Raw genomic sequence first — 18341 nt, 5'->3', positions numbered from 1 at the left:
CCTTCAGTAATGTGTATTTATTTAGAAATACTTCCATGGTATAAAGTATATTCTAGACAGTGTTCTTAATATTTTATAGGATAACATCATTTAACTTTTATAACATTCTAAAATATATTTAAATTGCCCCATTTTTTATAATAAGTCTTAGAAAACTTACTGACTAGGAACATATAGGTAAAACAATCTGTAACAGGTGTGTTATTTATGATAATACACTGTCTTATACCCGGGAAGTCTATAATTTGAATGCCAAAGAATACATAACATTTTACATATGGACTGAGGGAAAGAAACAATTGACAAGGTCCTGTTTCCATTACAACTCATCATTACTAATAGCTATATCACTTAATGGATTTCTGACAATTTATATCTCAATTTCTTGGCATATTACTAATTTTTTCTACACCTACTTATAAATGATTCCCTATATACTTTAGTAGAATTTTTATATGCAATATAGAGTAGACACAGAGAACTTCAAGAAAAGCATAAGAGAAGTCATTGATTTCCAAGAATTTATGAATCTTATGGCTCTATGATAATAATGAAAGGACAAGTCATTTTAGACATGATTTTTGCTTAAATTGGGTTTTATGCTTTTTTTTGAAAAACACCTGTGTTCTTATTATGAAGAGTACAATGTCTGTGAGGTTTTCACTTCACATTTTAAAATTATTTTAACCTAAATTTGGAAAAAACAATTTTCTTATTCAGAGATAATTTTGGAAGTGTGTAAGAGATAAAGCCTTGATGTTTCCATGATACAATTTTGTGCATTTCTTAGATTATGTATTCCCACTCTAAATATGTTCATGATGCCAAGCCACATTCAGACTTTCAAATCTGTCTTCATTCTGCTGGAAAACTTTTTTTTTTTTTCCTTTTTTTTTCCGGTGCTGGGGACCGAACTCAGGGCCTTACACTTGCCAGGCAAGCGCTCTTCCACTGAGCTAAATCTCCAACCCCCTTATGCTGGAAAACTTTAATCACAGCCCCACTCACACCTTCATCTTCACCCTCATCTTGGGCCCTTCACCATGGCCCTTATCTTGAACTCTGCTTAGTCCCTCCCCAACTACATAGACATTCAGCTTCACCCCCATGTACTTCCTACTCACCTATCTCTCCTACATGGTCTTCATGCCCACATGAACCACTGTGACCAAGATGGCCTTCAACTACTTGTCTGGCAGCAAGTCCATCTCTTTGTCAGGCTATGGAACACAAATATTCTACTATGTTTCCCTACTTGGAGCTGAATATATCCTATTGACTGTCATGGCCTATGATCATTATGTTCCCTTTTTTACCACATTTTAAGTTACCCAATTCTTATGAGCCAAGAAAATCTTTGTATTTACAGCTGCTACTTACTGGATTCTTTATGATATCATTGAAGCTGCATACACAATATCTTTCTTGCATTGTGTTGCTTTGGAAATACCCCACATTTTCTGTAATGTACTTGCACTGCTTATCTGCTCATATAGTGACACTCTGATATTTGAAGGGATGATATTTTTGTACTTTATAATTTTGCTTCTCTTAATAACAATTATCATTTCTTCCTATGCTCATTAATTTTGAATGTTATTCGCATGGGCTCTGGATAGGAATTTTTGCATCTGTTTGTCCTACTTTGTGGTGGTAGGAAATTAATATGGAGCATCTATGTTCATACACATGCTGTCCACCTCTGAATTTTCCAACTAGCCAAGACAAGATGATGTCAGTTTTCTACACCATCCTCATTCCTATACTAGTTCCTAGTCTATATCCTCTGCAACAGAAAAGTGGCCAGATATTTCATAAAGGTGTTAGCTAAGGAGAAATATGGAGAATAAATTACCTATCATTTCTATAAAGCATTTGCTGAGCACTTAAATTTATGAAATCAATCATTATAAATCAGCACAAAAATATTACCTATGGTTGTAGTAAACAATTATTGTTAACAATATGAGATTTGAAATTGAATAATACCATAGATGTTTATTTGGTAAAATATTTCCCCTTTTTAGTAATGGTAAAATTAGAGGTATAAGTTTAAATAATTGTGTGTTGAAAGAGAATTGGAGGACTACATGCTATATTGTTTGCAATTGTTTACAAGCACACTATTGTTTATAATAACACTTATAATAAACAGAAATATTTGTACTTCCTGATACTCTATTGTTTTCACTGTGACTTTTTAGGATATTATCTTTTGAATTTGACCCTCCAATAGCTTTCATCAATTCAATTTTATATTTTAGAGTGGTAAAATAAACATCCATGCTAAAATTAAAGAAAATCATACAAATGCTAACAGGACTACAATAAATCTTAATGAAGAAGAATCAGATGGGAAATAGAAATTCATTAGATTGATTGCTAGGTATATTGAAATTGCCTTATAATGGACACTCTATTCCTTCAGGGTATTATACATTTGCTTCCATTTACTTCCTTCTAAAATGTGCATCAGTCTTACACAGTGTAGACTGAGAAGTGAAAATAAATCCTCAAAGTCTACATTTTTAGATATTCTGATCTTTGCTTAGAGCATAGACTGCAATTGTTTGGAAATGTGATCAACTTTTAAGTAGAAAACATCTACGTTTTCCTATGTCCAAGATTTTTGAATAGATTACATATATGGTAACAGTACAGATACATTGCAATGTTCTTTATATGAAATTTAATGCAATTCTGGAAAGTTCTGTGTTTTGTGAGGAACACATTAGTAGGAATTTTAATTGTTGCAACATCCCATTGTTTTCATTTTCTTTTGTTGCATAATAATTGCCATAATCTTGGCATGTAAATAGCATCTGTCATGTCAGAGTTTATAAGGCAGAGAAGTATCAGCAGGGATTTACTGGGGAGTCTATAAGATTTGATTCCGTGTATTGACTCGTGTTTCAGTTTCATGTGAAGGTGAGGATCATTTTCTTATTGTATATATGTATTTGCATATAAAATATTCATATATATTAAATATATAAAATATATATATATATCTCCCTCCCTCTATTATTCTCCCTTATAACTCTTCTCCCCATTCCCAAAATAGTTGCAAAAAGTCACATAATTATGTACACATGTAAAGAATATTTCCATCATATTCACCCTCATACACCATTTCCTTGTGTCTTTTCCCCTCCCACTGGTACTAAACCCCAGCCAGGACCTGTCCTGCTTTCCTGTTATTCTTTTTATAAAAAGATGACATTTTTGTTTGTTTAAGAGGGCTATTCAAGGTAGTTCATTGTGACAATTCCATGTATATATGTATTATAACCCAAATTAGCTCATTCTTTCTATTTTTCTCCTTTTTTGCCTTTCTTCCCTTCTTATGGTGATTTCAACAGGTTTAACAATTTTACATGCATTCTTGTTTAGAAAGTACATCAACATTATTCACCTTCTTAACTTCCTTCTCTCTATGTGGCCTCCTCTTATCATCACCTCTTTTTCATAATATTGCTTTTATTTGAATTAGGTCTATATTCCACATATGAAAAAAAATATGCTGGCTTTCTGAATCTGGCTAACTTCATTTAAGGTGATGTCGTCCAATTCCTTTTATTTACCTGCAAATGACAAAATTTCATATTTCTTTATGCCTTAATAAAATAAAATTTTATATTTTAACTGAGTTCCACACATCTACAACACATTTTTCATTTCTATGTTCACATGTTCATTCATGCTGCCAAATGGATACTCATATAGCAGAATGACTGATTCTATCAGTGATTATTGCATATATGGTAAAATACACAATAAAATAACTGAATTTAAGCATTTATTCAAGATGTAAGCAATGAATGATGTATGTGGGTAAGTGTATGTGGGTATTTATACTGTAGTGATGATTTTCAAGAGAGATATTATGAACACATGATATATTTTATAGGCAGTTAGATTCTGCCATACTATATATTCAGATAGATGATAGATAGGTAGATAGATAGATAGACAAAGGGATTAGTAAACTTGCAAAATAGGAGGAAGAGGATGTAGAATTAGAAGCAGCAGGAGAAGGGGGTCAGGGTTCACTGTGGGGCTGCAAATATGGAAGAAGTAAAAAAGGAAACAGAGTCAATGTCATACCAGTCTGACATTCTGAAGTGAAAAATAAGATACTTAAATTATTTACATGAAAATACAATAAGGACATTCAGGTATAATCTGAGATCTGAGATTGAAGTTTAAAAATCATCCTCACCAAAGTTATGAGTATAGACATAGATAAAAAATAACATTGAAAAAGTTTGTACATTTCAAAATGATATATATTTTTAACAGTACTGGGACTTGAAATAAGTGCTTGCATCTTAAACCACTCCATCAGTCCTTTTCCCTGAAGGGTTGTTTTTAAGATAAAGTCTCAGGAACTATTTGCCACTTGCTGGCTTCAAACCTCAGTTCTCCTAATCACTGCCTTCTACATAGTTAGTATTATAGGCAGGAGCCACTAGCTCCGGGAAAAATGGTATTTTAAATTATTGAACTGAAAGTCAACATTAAATACTATACATGAATCTTCACAATGCTCTAAAAAGTGTACAGATTAGAACTGACAATCTATATTATATAGGTATAAAATTAAAAGAAAAATGTACTGCATTTAGAATTTAAATGCTTTACCTTAAAAGAGGCATATAAAATTAATAGTATTTGTCCTTTAGTTAGTAGTCCTTTAGTTATATTTAGTTATAATATCTGGAAAATTCAAATAATTCTGAATGACCACCACCTATGTACTTTACATGTACCTTGTGATAAGATATAGTAATATAATACTAATTTTCTTATTTTTATGATTAAAATTGTCCCTATTTTTGATATTCAGTTACTTATCTAATTGTATATTTATTTATTTTTATACAGTTGTTGTGGTACTGGGGTGTGAAATCAGGGCCTACACCTTGAGCCACTCTACCAGTTCAAGAAATAAATAATACTTCAAAAAAAAGTAAGGAGTGGTATAGCTGCAAATTAAGTAGAAATTCAGAGATGTAGTACAAATAGAGTGCCATATGATAGAATAAAACCTCTGAAATATATTTTTGTGGTGCTGGGGTTAATACAAAGTGCCTTGTGCCTTGAAGCCAAGGATTCTACTACTGAGCTATATCTGCATTCCTTGTTTTCTTAAGAAAACATTTCTCTATGGAGCTGAGGATATGGATGCACTTGCTATTTTCTTGCCTCCTCCCAGTGATGGTATTATAGGTACATAATACCATCACTGCCACATCTAGATAATGGCATGGTATTATGATAATTTTCAGAGATCTCCAATACAGAAAGGTTTATATGGAAATATGCAAGGGAAAAGTTTGATGCAATAGTATGAAAAGAAAATGGGTCACCTCCCATAAAATGTGAAGATTTACTCTAGTGTGTTTGAAGAAAGTTATCTAGATAGATCTTAACAAAAATTTGAAGGAAATTACATCAGTAAAATATTTTAAAATTTTAATTAAAGCAGTTCCACAAAGCAAACATATAAAAATAAAAGTAAAATACAATATTGTAAGCATGAGTAATGTTGTGGCAAACGTTAAATAACTGTATCAGTTATGAGAATTAAATTGCTCATTAAAATCCACAATATTCCAAATTAGTAGACAGGTAAATATAATAAAAGATAAGCTGCTTGACTTAGAAATCCTCAAAACACAAGCTGCTTGATTTAGAAATTCTAAAAACACTTCAGCAATCAAGTGAAGAACAGTAAGCCAGTTTCACAAAGATGGCATGATTTCTATCATCTCTAGAAGATAGATCCAAAAGATAAATGTATACACAAATATGAACATTATCAAATATATTCATATATGATCATACATATTATGTATATGTGTATGCATGTTATATATAAATACACACATATGTATATGACATATATGTAATAGTGGGACTGCCTGAGGGTACTATGATGCAAGAGAGGAAAAGAGAATGATAGAAAATGAAAATTAAAATACATTTCATCTGTTTAGGAGAATGGCATGACCAAATGTGCTGAAAGCTGTTGATTAACAGGTATGAGGGAAACAAGGAAAAGTATGGAGGTCATTAATTGGTTTAAATTATAATATATTTATGATTGAAGTTAGTATGACTAAATGCCTTTGAACAAAGAACATACACTTGAAAAATCAAAAATTGTCATGTAAAACAGGTCCGGTTGGGAAAGTGGGTATTAGTGGAAGTGAAGGCAATAAATGGAGAGTGTTAAGGATGGGAAATAAGGTTGATGAACTTCACATACTTGTATGAAAATACAACAAAGAAAAATGTTGATTTTTTTTAAGTAAGGACAAAGGGGATGAGAGAGAATGAAGGGGATGAACCTAGCTAAGGTACATTGTAAACATACACGGAAATGTGACATTGAACTTTTCCTTAGCGGAAATAGATTAAAATATTTGCAACAGAAAAAAATGAATGTTGAAGGTATTTAAATATAATTAGAAGTTAGGATTTTGATTATAAGATAAGAAATTGTGTTCTTAGTCTAAGACTAAGGAATATTTAAGGAAATCAAAACTATATAGAATAAATTTATATTATTCAATTGTTGAAGTTTATAGTGATTTATGAAGTAAATATTTATAAGCATAATCATACACTCTTGGAGTATAACAAACCAAACTTCATAATAATAAACAAAGTTTCCAGAAATGAAAATAAATGATAAAAATGATGTGGATGCCATCAACATATGGGTGTTCTAATATAACTGTTTTAAGCACTATGGCATTAGCCAAAATTACCCACAATGTATTCTTGTATTTCCATTTTGATTTGACATGCACACATGACCCTCTTTTTAAAGTTTTAGCAATATGATATATTGCACAGAGATATAAATTAATATATAAGACAAATACAGGTATGCTAAAAGAAAAAAGACAATAATAAAATTTGAAATTTCTCTCACAAATCATATCTGGTCAATATGAAGACAAAATAATTATTACTTGCAAATGAAAACTAACATCTCTTACAAATACTTTATGCTACTATGTAATAATAAAAATATTCATTCAATGTTTAATCTGGTTTCACTTTTAGAACTTCATGAATCAAATAATTTCAATCTAATAATGTAAATGGTGGTGGAGATCAATTTTAAACATAATGTACAAACAATGCTAGTGAGGAATCACAGAAATTTGAAGACTTTTTCCAAATAATTACTGAAGGAGCTAAAATTTATTTCAATTTTTCACTATGGGAAAACTTACATGAAATATATATCTATATAGTATATATGGTTATATTTAAATGCAGATATACAAACAATATATGTATATATTTAAATATATAATACATATATAAATAAAACTGATATAAATACTCTTGTGACCATCAGTCAATTTTAATGATATTTTTGTATAATATCTTATTTTTCCTAGATTTTCAAAGCAACTTTCAAATTACATAATTTCAACAATATATTTCTTTGTATATAGCACAGAATCTTAAGGGTGGAGTAAGCCCACAAAATATTTGTAGGTTATACAGCCATTAGTTCACCCAACCACATATTGAACAAACCAAAGATCAAAAGTATTGTCAAACCCATGGTGGCTGTTTCTGAACTGAACCTGTATAGACTTTCCCTCTTGTCATTATTCCTAAATAATGTAGCATAACAACTACTCAGTACTTACACATTATCAGTTACTACAAATAGTCTAAAGGGATTGTGTGCATAGCTCATATGCACATACTATGCAATTTTATGTAAGACAGAAGTATCTATAGACTTTGGTGTCTATTGTGAATTTTCTAACCAATTTCTTATTGATACTAAAGAACAACTATATATTATTCACATTTTCCCAATTACCTCATAAGTTATGAATGTAAAATAGAAGTCTCAATTCAGAATTGAACTAAAGTCCATATATCTGACTATATATCAAAAGTTTCTTTTAGTTAAGCACTGGCTCTTCCCTATAATCCTACTATAGTCAGAGATCAGAAGGATCACTGTTTGAATCCAGCCTAGGTAAATAGTTCACAAGACACTGTCTTGAAAATAGCCAACATAAAACAGGGCTGGAAGAGTGGCTTAAGTCATAGAACACCTGCCTAGCATGTATGAGGCAAAAAAGAGTAAGTTTTGGATTACCAATAGCCATAGCTACATGTTAAGTGATATAAGTTTAATTGTTTTGGTGGTACTGAGATTGTAACTTGAGGTCCCACACTAATTAGGCAAGCATTCTACCATTTGACACACACCTATAGCACTAATGTGAATTTAAAAGGATTGGAATAAAATACATTTAAATTTTAGTTCCTCATTCCCACTTTCACATTTTAAATGTTTATAAGTCATATGCAGCTATTAGTGAATAATGTATTAGATAGACCATTTAGATAATCCCAAGGAAGTTAATTTAGTACATTTCAAGCCTAATTTGATTTTAATCATTTTTTACTTCAATGTGCAAAGTATTATGCACATAAATTATGATTGTCTTATTTTGTGATATTTCTAACTCTTGAACATCATTGATCGCATTGAATAATTCATTTAGTATTACAAATTACTGATAATAAATTAAATTATTCCTTTGTGTGTATAGTCTAAGAGTACTTATATAGCTATATGCTACAAATTTCTACTTGCCAGAAAAATAAATATTATGCTATTTCCTGGCTTCTGAAGTTTTGAAATTCATATAACTTTGTTAGTGAAATTCAAAGTAAAGAACAAAATAGTATGTGTATATTCATTCCCAAAACTGGCTTGCTGAGGAACCAATTCAACAAAATATGTGTAAGAAAAATTTCCAAATTCTAATGAAAGCTATGAAAGAAAAAATAAATAGATAACTATTCATTCTCCATGTGTAGGAAGATTCAATTTTGTCAGGTTGCCTTGAAGAGTTCAAGGCAATCACAATCAAGATCCCTGGTATGTACTAGCTACTATTATGGTGTTTAAAATAAGAAGAAGGCCTATAATAGCCAGCACAATACTCAAGGATAAAAAAGTGATATAATTAAAAATTCCATTTCAAAATTACCATAAGTTTATACTATTCAATGCAAGGGACTATTGGTGAAAAAATACACAAACATATCAAAGAAACAGACAGTGTCCTGATTTATAACTACATAATAATCAACTGATCATTGCACAAAGGAATAAGCATAAAGCAATAGAAACTGTACTCTCTTCAACTAATCATGCTCCAGCAAATACAAAAAAAAAGTAAAAATAGTGTTATACTCTTCATAATTATTAACATAAAATTAACCATGGATTTTAATAAAATGTAAAACTATAAATTCCTGGACAATGTGGCTGAAAATAGTCTGGATGATCTTGAATTGGTGATGACTTTTAGATAACAAAAACCAAAAAATGTCTGTGAAAGAAATAATTGATCACCTGCACTTCACTAAAAGTAATAAATTCTGCACTCAAAGACTGTCAGAACAATATTAAGAGGAAATGACTCAAGATAAAGAAAGCCTCTGAAAAAAGAATAAAACAGAAATGCAAAAAAAATGGAAGGCCAAACCAGCAGACTAGAACAAGCAGAAGACAGAATCTCAGAACTCAAAGATGAAATGATAATTAAAAGAAAAACTAAAGAACTACTAGTTAGACAACTCAAGACCTGTGAAAGGAATATGCAAGAATTCAATGACTCCATCAAAGGACCAAACCTGAGAATCATGGGCATTGAAGAAGGAGAAGAGGTGCATATAAAGGAATTTGTAATATATTTAACAAAATAATAACAGAAAATTTCACAAATCTAGAGAAAACAATGCCCATTCAGGTACAAGAAGCCTCCAGGACACCAAACAGACTTGACTAAAATAAAACTACAACACGACATATTATCATTAAAACAACAAGCACAGAGTATAGAGAAAGAATATTGAAGGATGTAAAAGAGAAAAAACAAGTAACTTACAAAGGAAAACCCAACAAAATCACAGCAGATTTCTCAACAGAAACATTAAAATAAAGAAAAGCATGTGGTGAGGCCTTCCAGGCACTGAATGAAAATAAGTTCAACCCTATGATACTCTATCCAGCAAAACTATCATTCAAAATAGATGGAGCAATAAAAGTCTTCCATGATAAGCAGAAACTAAGATAATATATGACCACAAAGCCATGTGTACAAAAGATTCTTCAAGGGATTCTGCACACAGAAAGTGAAAGCCAACATAACCATGAAAGGACAGGAAGTACAAACCACAGGAGAAGAAAAGGCAAGAGAGTAGAGAGTAACATAGATTTAGCAACACACAATCAAACCTGTAAACAACTGAGACAACTAAATGACAGGAATCACCACATACTTATCAATACTATCACTTAATGTTAATGGACTTAATCCCCTCATCAAAAGACACATTTGACAAAGAGGATTTAAAAGAAAAATCCAACAATTTGTTGCTTACAGGAGACCCATCTCATTGACAGATATAATCATAGGCTTAGGATGCTAGGCTGGAAGAAGATTTACCAAAACAGGCAGGAGTAGCAATACTTATTATGGATAAGGTAGACTTCAAACCTACACTAGTGAAATGAGACAGAGAAGGACATTACATACTAATAAATGGGGAAATACACCAAAAGGAAATAACAGTGATCAACCTATATTCAACCAACATCAATGCACCTGATTTGATCAAACATACTCTGAAGTACCTAAAAATATATATAAACTCCACCACAGTGGTTGTGGGAGACTTTAATACCCCACTATCATCAATAGATAGGTCATCCAAAGAAAAAATCAATAAAGAAATTCTATAACTAGAATTCTATAACTAGATCACATCATACATCAAATGGACCTAGCTGATGTCTACAGAATATTTCATCAAACTTCTGCACAATATACATTTTTCTCAGCCACTCACAGAACCTTCTCCAAAATTGATCATATCTTTGGGCACAAAGCAAGCTTCAGTAAATATAAGAATAAAGAAGTAATCCCATGCATTCTATCTGATCACAATGCATTGAAACTAGAACTCAACAACAAAAACAACAGTAAAAAATATGCAAACAATTGGAACCTGGACAACACATTGTATCCATGGGTCATTGATGAAATAAAAGAAGCAATTAAAAGCTTTCCATAAGTTAATGAAAATGAAAACACGACCTACCAGAACTCATCAGACATAGCAAAGGCAGTCTGAAGAGGAAAGTTTATAGCCATGAATGCATATAAAAGGTCAGAAAGATCTCAAATCAATGACCTAATGCTATATCACAAACTCCTAGAAAAACAAGAACAAGCAAATCCCAAAACAAACAGAAGGAGAGAAATAATAAAAATAAGAGCTGAAATTAATGAAATAGAAACAATTAAAACATAAAAAGAATTAATGAAAGAAAAAGTTGGTTCTTTGAAAAAATAAAAAAGATTGACAGAGCCCTGGCAAACCTGACTAAAATGAGGAGAGGAAAAACTCAAATCAATAAAATCAGGAATGCAGAAGGGGAGATAACAAACACCATGGAAGTCCAGGAAATCATCACAGACTACTTTGAGAACCTATATTCTAATAAATATGAAAATCCTGAAGAAATGGATAGATTTCTAGATACTCACGATCATCCAAAACTGACATTAATCACCTGAATAGATCTAGAACACAAAAATAAATTGAAGCAGACATAAAGACTCTTCCAAAAAAGAAAAGTCCAGGACCTGATGGATTCTCTGCTGAATTCTATCAGACATTAAAGAAAACTAATAAGAAACATCCTTATACTGTTCCACAAAATAGAAAGTGAAGGAAAACTGCCTAATACATTTTATGAGGCCAATATTACTTATCCCAAAACCAGGCAAAGACACCTCCAAAAAGGAGAATTATATGCCAATTTCCTTAATGAACATTGGTGCAAAAATACTCAATAAAATAATGGCAAGCCAAATTCAACAGCACATCAAAAAGATCATTCACCATGACCAAGTTGGCTTAATCCCACTAATGCAGGGGTAGTTCAACATATGCAAGTCAATAAATGTAATACAGCAGAGAAGCAAAGACAAAAACCACTTCATCATTTCAGTAGATGCAGAAAAAGCCTTTGACAAGATCCAACAACATTTCATGATAAAAGCTCTAAGAAAACTAGCAATATAAGGAAAGTATCTCAACATAATAAAAGCTATATATGACAAACCTACAGCCAGCATTGTACTTAATGGTGAAAAACTGAAGCCATTTCCTCTAAAATCAAGAATGAGAAAAGGATGCCCACTATCCCCACTCTTATTCAACATAGTACTGATATTCCTAGCCAGAGCAATAAGGCAAGAAGAAGGAATGAAAGGAATACAAACAGGTAAAGAAACTGTCAAAATATCCCTATTTGCAGACGATATGACCGTATATCTTAAAGACCCAAAAAAACTCTACTCAAAAACACCTAGACAGCTTCAACAACTATAGCAAGGTAGCAGGATATGAAATCAACATAGAAAAATCATTAGGTTTTCTGTACACTAATAATGAACAAAATGAGAAACAATATATGAAAACAACTCCATTTACAATAGCCTCAAAAAAATCAAATATCTGGGAATAAACTTAACAAAAGGTGTGAATGACCTCTACAAGGAAAACTATACACTTCTAAAGAAAGAGACTGAGGAAGGCTATAAGAAGGTGGAGAGATCTCCTGTGTTCATGGATAGGTAGAATCAACATAGTAAAAATGGCTATACTACCAAAAGCAGTCTACATGTTTAATGCAATTCCCATCAAAATCCCAGTGACTTTCATCAATGAGATTGAAAAATCAACCCTAAAATTCTTTTGGAAACACAAGAGACCATGAATAGCCAAAGTAATACTCAGTGAAAAATACAATGCTGGAGATATCACAATACCCAACTTTAAAGTACATTACAAAAAATAGCAATAAAAACAGCATCTTACTGGCCCAAAAAAAGACATGAAGACCATTGAAACAGAACAGAGGACCCAGATATGAATCCACACAACTATACCCAACTTATTTTTGACAAAGGCGCTAAAAATATATGATGGAGAAAAGACAGCCTGTTGGGAAGACTGGTTAGCAGTCTGCAAAAATCTGAAACTAGATCTATGTTTATCACCCTGTACTAGTATTAACTCAAAATGGATCAAGGACTTTAATATCAGACTCCAAACTCTAAAGTTGGTACAAGAAAGAAGGGCTTCCTCAATGGATCCCCAGCAGCTGAGCAACTAAGAAAAAGTATAGACAAATGGGACCTGATAAAACTAATAAGCTTCTGCTCAACAAAACAAATGGTCTCTAAACTGAAGAGACCACTCACAGAGTGAGAGAAAATATTTGCCAGCTACACATTCGACAAAGGACTAATAACAAGAATATACAGGGAGCACAAAAAACTAAATTCTCCCAAAATTAATGAAACAATAAAGAAATGGGCAACTGAATTAAACAGAACTTTCTCAAAAGAAATTCAAATGACCAAAAACACATGAAAAAATGTTCACCATCTCTAGCCATAAAGGAAATGCAAATCAAAACTACACTAAGATTCCACCTCACCCGTTAGAATAACCACCATTAGAAACACCACCACCAACAGGTATTGGTGAGGATGTGGGGAAAAAGGAACCATTATACACTGCTGGTGGGAATGCAAACTAGTACAACCACTCTGGAAAAAACTTTGGAGGCTTCTTAATAATCTAAATATAGACCTGCTGTATGCTCCAACAATCCCACTCCTGGGGATATACCCAAAGGATTGTGACTCAGGTTACTCCAGAGGTACTTGCACACCCATGTTTATTGCAACACTATTCACAATACCTAAGTTAAGAAAACAGCCAAGATGCCCCACTACTGATGAATGGATTAAGAAACTGTGGTATTTATACACAATGGAATTTTACACAGCCATGAAGAAGAATGAAATCTTATCATTCGCAAGTAAATGGATGGAACTTGAGAACATCATCCTGAGCGAGGTTAGCTATGCCCAGACAACCAAAAATCATATGTTCTTCCTCATATGCGGATTTTAGATCAAGGGCAAACACAACAAGGGGATTCGACTATAATCACATGATAAGGCAAGTGCACACAAGGGAGGTATGAGAATAGGTAGGCAACCCAAAAAAACAAGATATCATTTGATGTCCTCAATGCAAAGAACTAATACAGAAACTTTAAAACAACTGAGGCCAATAGGAGAAGGGGACTAGGAACTAGAGAAAAGGTTAGTTTTAGAAGAATAAATTTAGAATGTAACACATATGTACATGGAAGCAATGCTAGGAATCTCCCTGTATAGCTACCCTTACCTCAACTAGCAAAAATCCTTGGTCCTCCTTATTAATGTGTATGCTCTGTCTTCAACAAAATTAGAGATAGGGTCAAAACAGTTTCTGCTTGGAAGTGAGGGGGTGGGGGGAAGAGGGAGGGGGGTGGGAAAATGGGTGTGGGTGGGAGGAAGGGGGAATAATATTGTATCCACATATGAATAAAAAAAACCTCTAAATTCCCTCAAAGTAAATGAACCAGTAAAGAAGTGGGCAACTATTAACCTAGAAGGTAACACCCACGCACAGGAAATCAATAAGAGTCAATGCCCTGTATAGCTATCCTTATCTCAACCAGCAAAAACCCTTGTTCCTTCCTATTATTGCTTATACTCTCTCTACAACAATATTAGAAATAAGGGAAAAATAGTTTCTGCTGGGTATTGAGGGGGTGGGGGGAGAGGGAGGGGGCGGAGTGGGTGGTAAGGGAGGGGATGGGGGCAGGGGGGAGAAATGACTCAAGCCTTGTATGCACATATGAAAAATAAAATAAAAAATATATAAAAAATAAATAAATAAAATAAAATTTAGGGAAAAAAAATGGGCAACTGAACTAAATAGAACTTTTTCAAGGGAAGAAATCCAAATGACAAAAAAACACATGAAAAAATGCTCACCATCCCCGGCCATAAAGGAAATTGAAATCAAAACCACACTAAGATTCCACCCCACTCTTGTTAGAATAGCTATCATCAAAAACACCATGAACAGTAAATGTTGGTGAGGATGAGGGGAAAAAGGAACCCTCATACACTTCTGTTGGGAATGTAAGTTAGTGCAACCACTTTGAAAAACAACATGGAGGCTTCTTAAAAAACTAAACATAGATCTCCCATATGATCCCACAATACCACTCCTAGGGATATTCACAAATTTATGTGACTCAGGTTATTCCAAAGGCACCTGCACATGCATGTATTTTGCAGCACTATTCACAATATCCAAGTTATGGAAACAACCAAGATGCCCCACTACTGATGAATGGATTAAGAAAATGTGGTATTTATACACAATGGAATTTTATTCAGCCATGAAGAAGAATGAAATCTTGTCAATCGCAAGTAAATGGATGGTACTAGAGAACATCATTTTAAGCCAAGTTAGCCAGACTCAGAAGGCCAATAATCATTTGTTCTCCCTCATATGCACACTTGAGACCTACAACAAATGCAGTAACATTGTTGGACATGGGTCACACGCTAAGGAGAGAATGTGTAAAAGAGGAATAGGGAAAGCAGGGAACCCAAAACTTGAAATTGTTTAATGTGCTCACTGTAGAGGAGGTAATAAAGTAATCTTAAACTGACAGAGGCCACTATGTGAAAGTGGCCAGGAAACAGTGAAAAGGTCTGGCTGAGATGAACTGATTCAGGCGTTACACACATGTGCATGGAAACAATGCTAGGAATCACTCTGTATAGCTATCCTTATCTCAGTTCTCCTGGAAGTGAAGGGGGTAGGGGGAGGAAGCGGTCAGGGGGTGAAATGGCCCAAACAATGCGTGCACATATGAATAAATGAAAAAATAATAAAAAGAAAAGATTTTAAAACATACAAAGGCAAAAGAAAAAATACAGTCTAATTTTCTAATCAATAAAATATTTATAAGATAGTACATATGCAAAAAAATTATTCAGAAAACAAAATTTAGGATAGGGAAATAAGTATAAATTTGCAGCAGTCACACAAACTGAAAAATTTGATTTTGGTACTAATTCTGTTTGACAAAGTTATGCCTTCACATCGATGAACATTACTTTTACTATTTTGCTAATGAAGGTAGTAATGCCCAAATTTATATGTTTTTTTTTTTTGTACGTAGCTCAAAATAAATTATGTGAAGAAGTGTGGGCAGGAGTCTTAACGCTTCAAAGTTCCCAACTTGTTGACAGAATAAACATGTATGTTTTGTTTTTATGTGTTCTAATTGTGATCCCTATCCTAAATTTCAATTATCATAATAGTTGTAGTTTACAGATATGTAAAATAAAAGGGAAAATCAAGTTATGATTCTGTGAACTTTAATTTGGGTAATTTACTTCCATTAAGAAAATAAAAATGTATATGATCATCTGTACATTTGATTTTGAGTTAAATAGAGTGTAAGAAAATGTAAGAACAAATTGGAAGAGAATATTTAAATAACAATATAGGGAGGTTCTTTCAGAAAAACACTGCTTTAACTTTCAAGGGCAGTGATTTATGATGTTTGACACACTTTCAGCAGTGATTTGAAGGGCTACAAAAATGTTTAGAAGTAGAGCATCAAGGAAAAAAAACCCACTTTGTATGTCTGGACTAGTATCAGTGGGTAGGGGAGGGGATAATATCAGGAAAAAATGACATAGAATAGGGTCAGGTAAGAGGGAACTGAGAAACATTTCTCAGGTCCTCTTGCAAATTTATCACATTAAGTGGAGACATTTGCAAATACAGAGAAACCATCTCTGTTCCATTTATAACACTTACTAATAAGTTTGAGCAAAGAGCTGGGACACGAGTTGTCTAGAATAGAATACTTCAGCTCACATGCTTATGTTTGTGCCCATTGTGTTATACATAAAGTCCATAAACACATTGCCCTAGAAGATATTGTAACAAGGACATTCATATCACATCAACAAAAGTCACATTGCTACAGAAAAAATCATTCTAGTCAAATATTAATAAATTCAGTTAATTTTTATGATCTTGCTTTGCTTCCTTTAGGTTTTCCTTTTCCTTTCTCTTTTATATTTCTTTCTAGGAATCTAACATAGTTCATTTTCATGGCAAATGGAATCAAACACCAAGTGATTTCATTCTCTTTGGGTTGTTTCCTCCAATTCAAACTGTACTTCTCTTGCTCCTTTTCATCTTCATGTTCTCTCTTGCCTTGGTTGGTAATTCAACAATGATACAACTCATATGTGTGGATTTTCTTCTCAGCAAGCTTTCCCTCATGGACCTGATATATATCTCTACCATTATTCCCAAGATGGCATTCTACTTCCTTTCTGGTTAGAGAAGTATCTCTTTCCTGAGTTATGTAATCCAAAGCTTCTTCTTCCTGACAATGGCAAGTTCTGAATGTTTACTGCTAGTCTCCATGGCCTATGACCATTTTTTGCCCATCTACCACCCTCTCCAATATCCTGTCCACCTGTGTGTCTAAAGTTGATTACACAATCTTGGACACTGGGCTCCATTAATTCCTTGACACATACAGTCTATGCCCTTTCCTTACTGCAGGTCTAGGGCAACAAATCCTTTCTTCTGTGATGTTCCAGCCATGTTGCCTCTAGCCTGTGTGGACACTTGTGTCTATAAGTACATACTGTTCATGAGCACTAGCTTGCTTCTCCTCATTCTTTCCTTGCCATCTCTGCTTCCTATGGATAAGTCATTTTTGCTGTCTTCAATATACACTCAATAGGGGGAAGAAAAAAAGGACTTCAGTACATGTTGAACACATTTAACTGTGACATTTTACTATGCACCTTTTATCTACACTTGTCTTCAGTCCAGGAAGCTCCACTCACCTGCAGAAGATAAAGGTCTGATTTTCTACACTATCCTTACCCCCATGCTCAATCCTATTATGTACAATCTGAGAAATAAGGAAGTCCTGGGTCCTGTGACAAGAGTGCTTGGAATATTTTTTCCATGAAAAAAATAACAATTTCTCCCTACTCCTCATTCTTTCTTGCCCCCTCCATGCTGACTAGAATGTCACCATGCATTGTGGCCAATGGAAATGTACTGGAGTCACATATGTAAGTTAAAATTTTCTACTGAAATATTTAAAAGTAAATTTTAATATACAAATTACTGAATACTACTAATACTACAATAAATCACTAATACTACAATAAATCAATTTCCATGTTTTATAATGTCATGTATTATGTGTATGTTCGTTTGACAGTTCTTATGTGACTGTTCATTTGATCTTATTTTTTCTATATTGAAATGTTTATTTATAATTGACATGAAATTGC

General features: G+C 33.0%; 1 pseudogene; it reads left to right on the top strand.

The window, feature by feature from the left end:
* The first annotated feature begins 17254 nt into the window (after window positions 1-17254).
* LOC109680361 (olfactory receptor 2L13-like) lies at window positions 17255-18010 on the top strand (annotated as a pseudogene).
* The last annotated feature ends 331 nt before the right edge of the window (window positions 18011-18341 follow it).

The sequence above is a fragment of the Castor canadensis genome, chromosome 15, assembly GCF_047511655.1.
Source record: "Castor canadensis chromosome 15, mCasCan1.hap1v2, whole genome shotgun sequence".
Lineage (NCBI taxonomy): Eukaryota > Metazoa > Chordata > Mammalia > Rodentia > Castoridae > Castor > Castor canadensis.
Note: the sequence above shows the minus strand (reverse complement) of the source record. Positions and strands in the feature narration are given on the sequence as shown.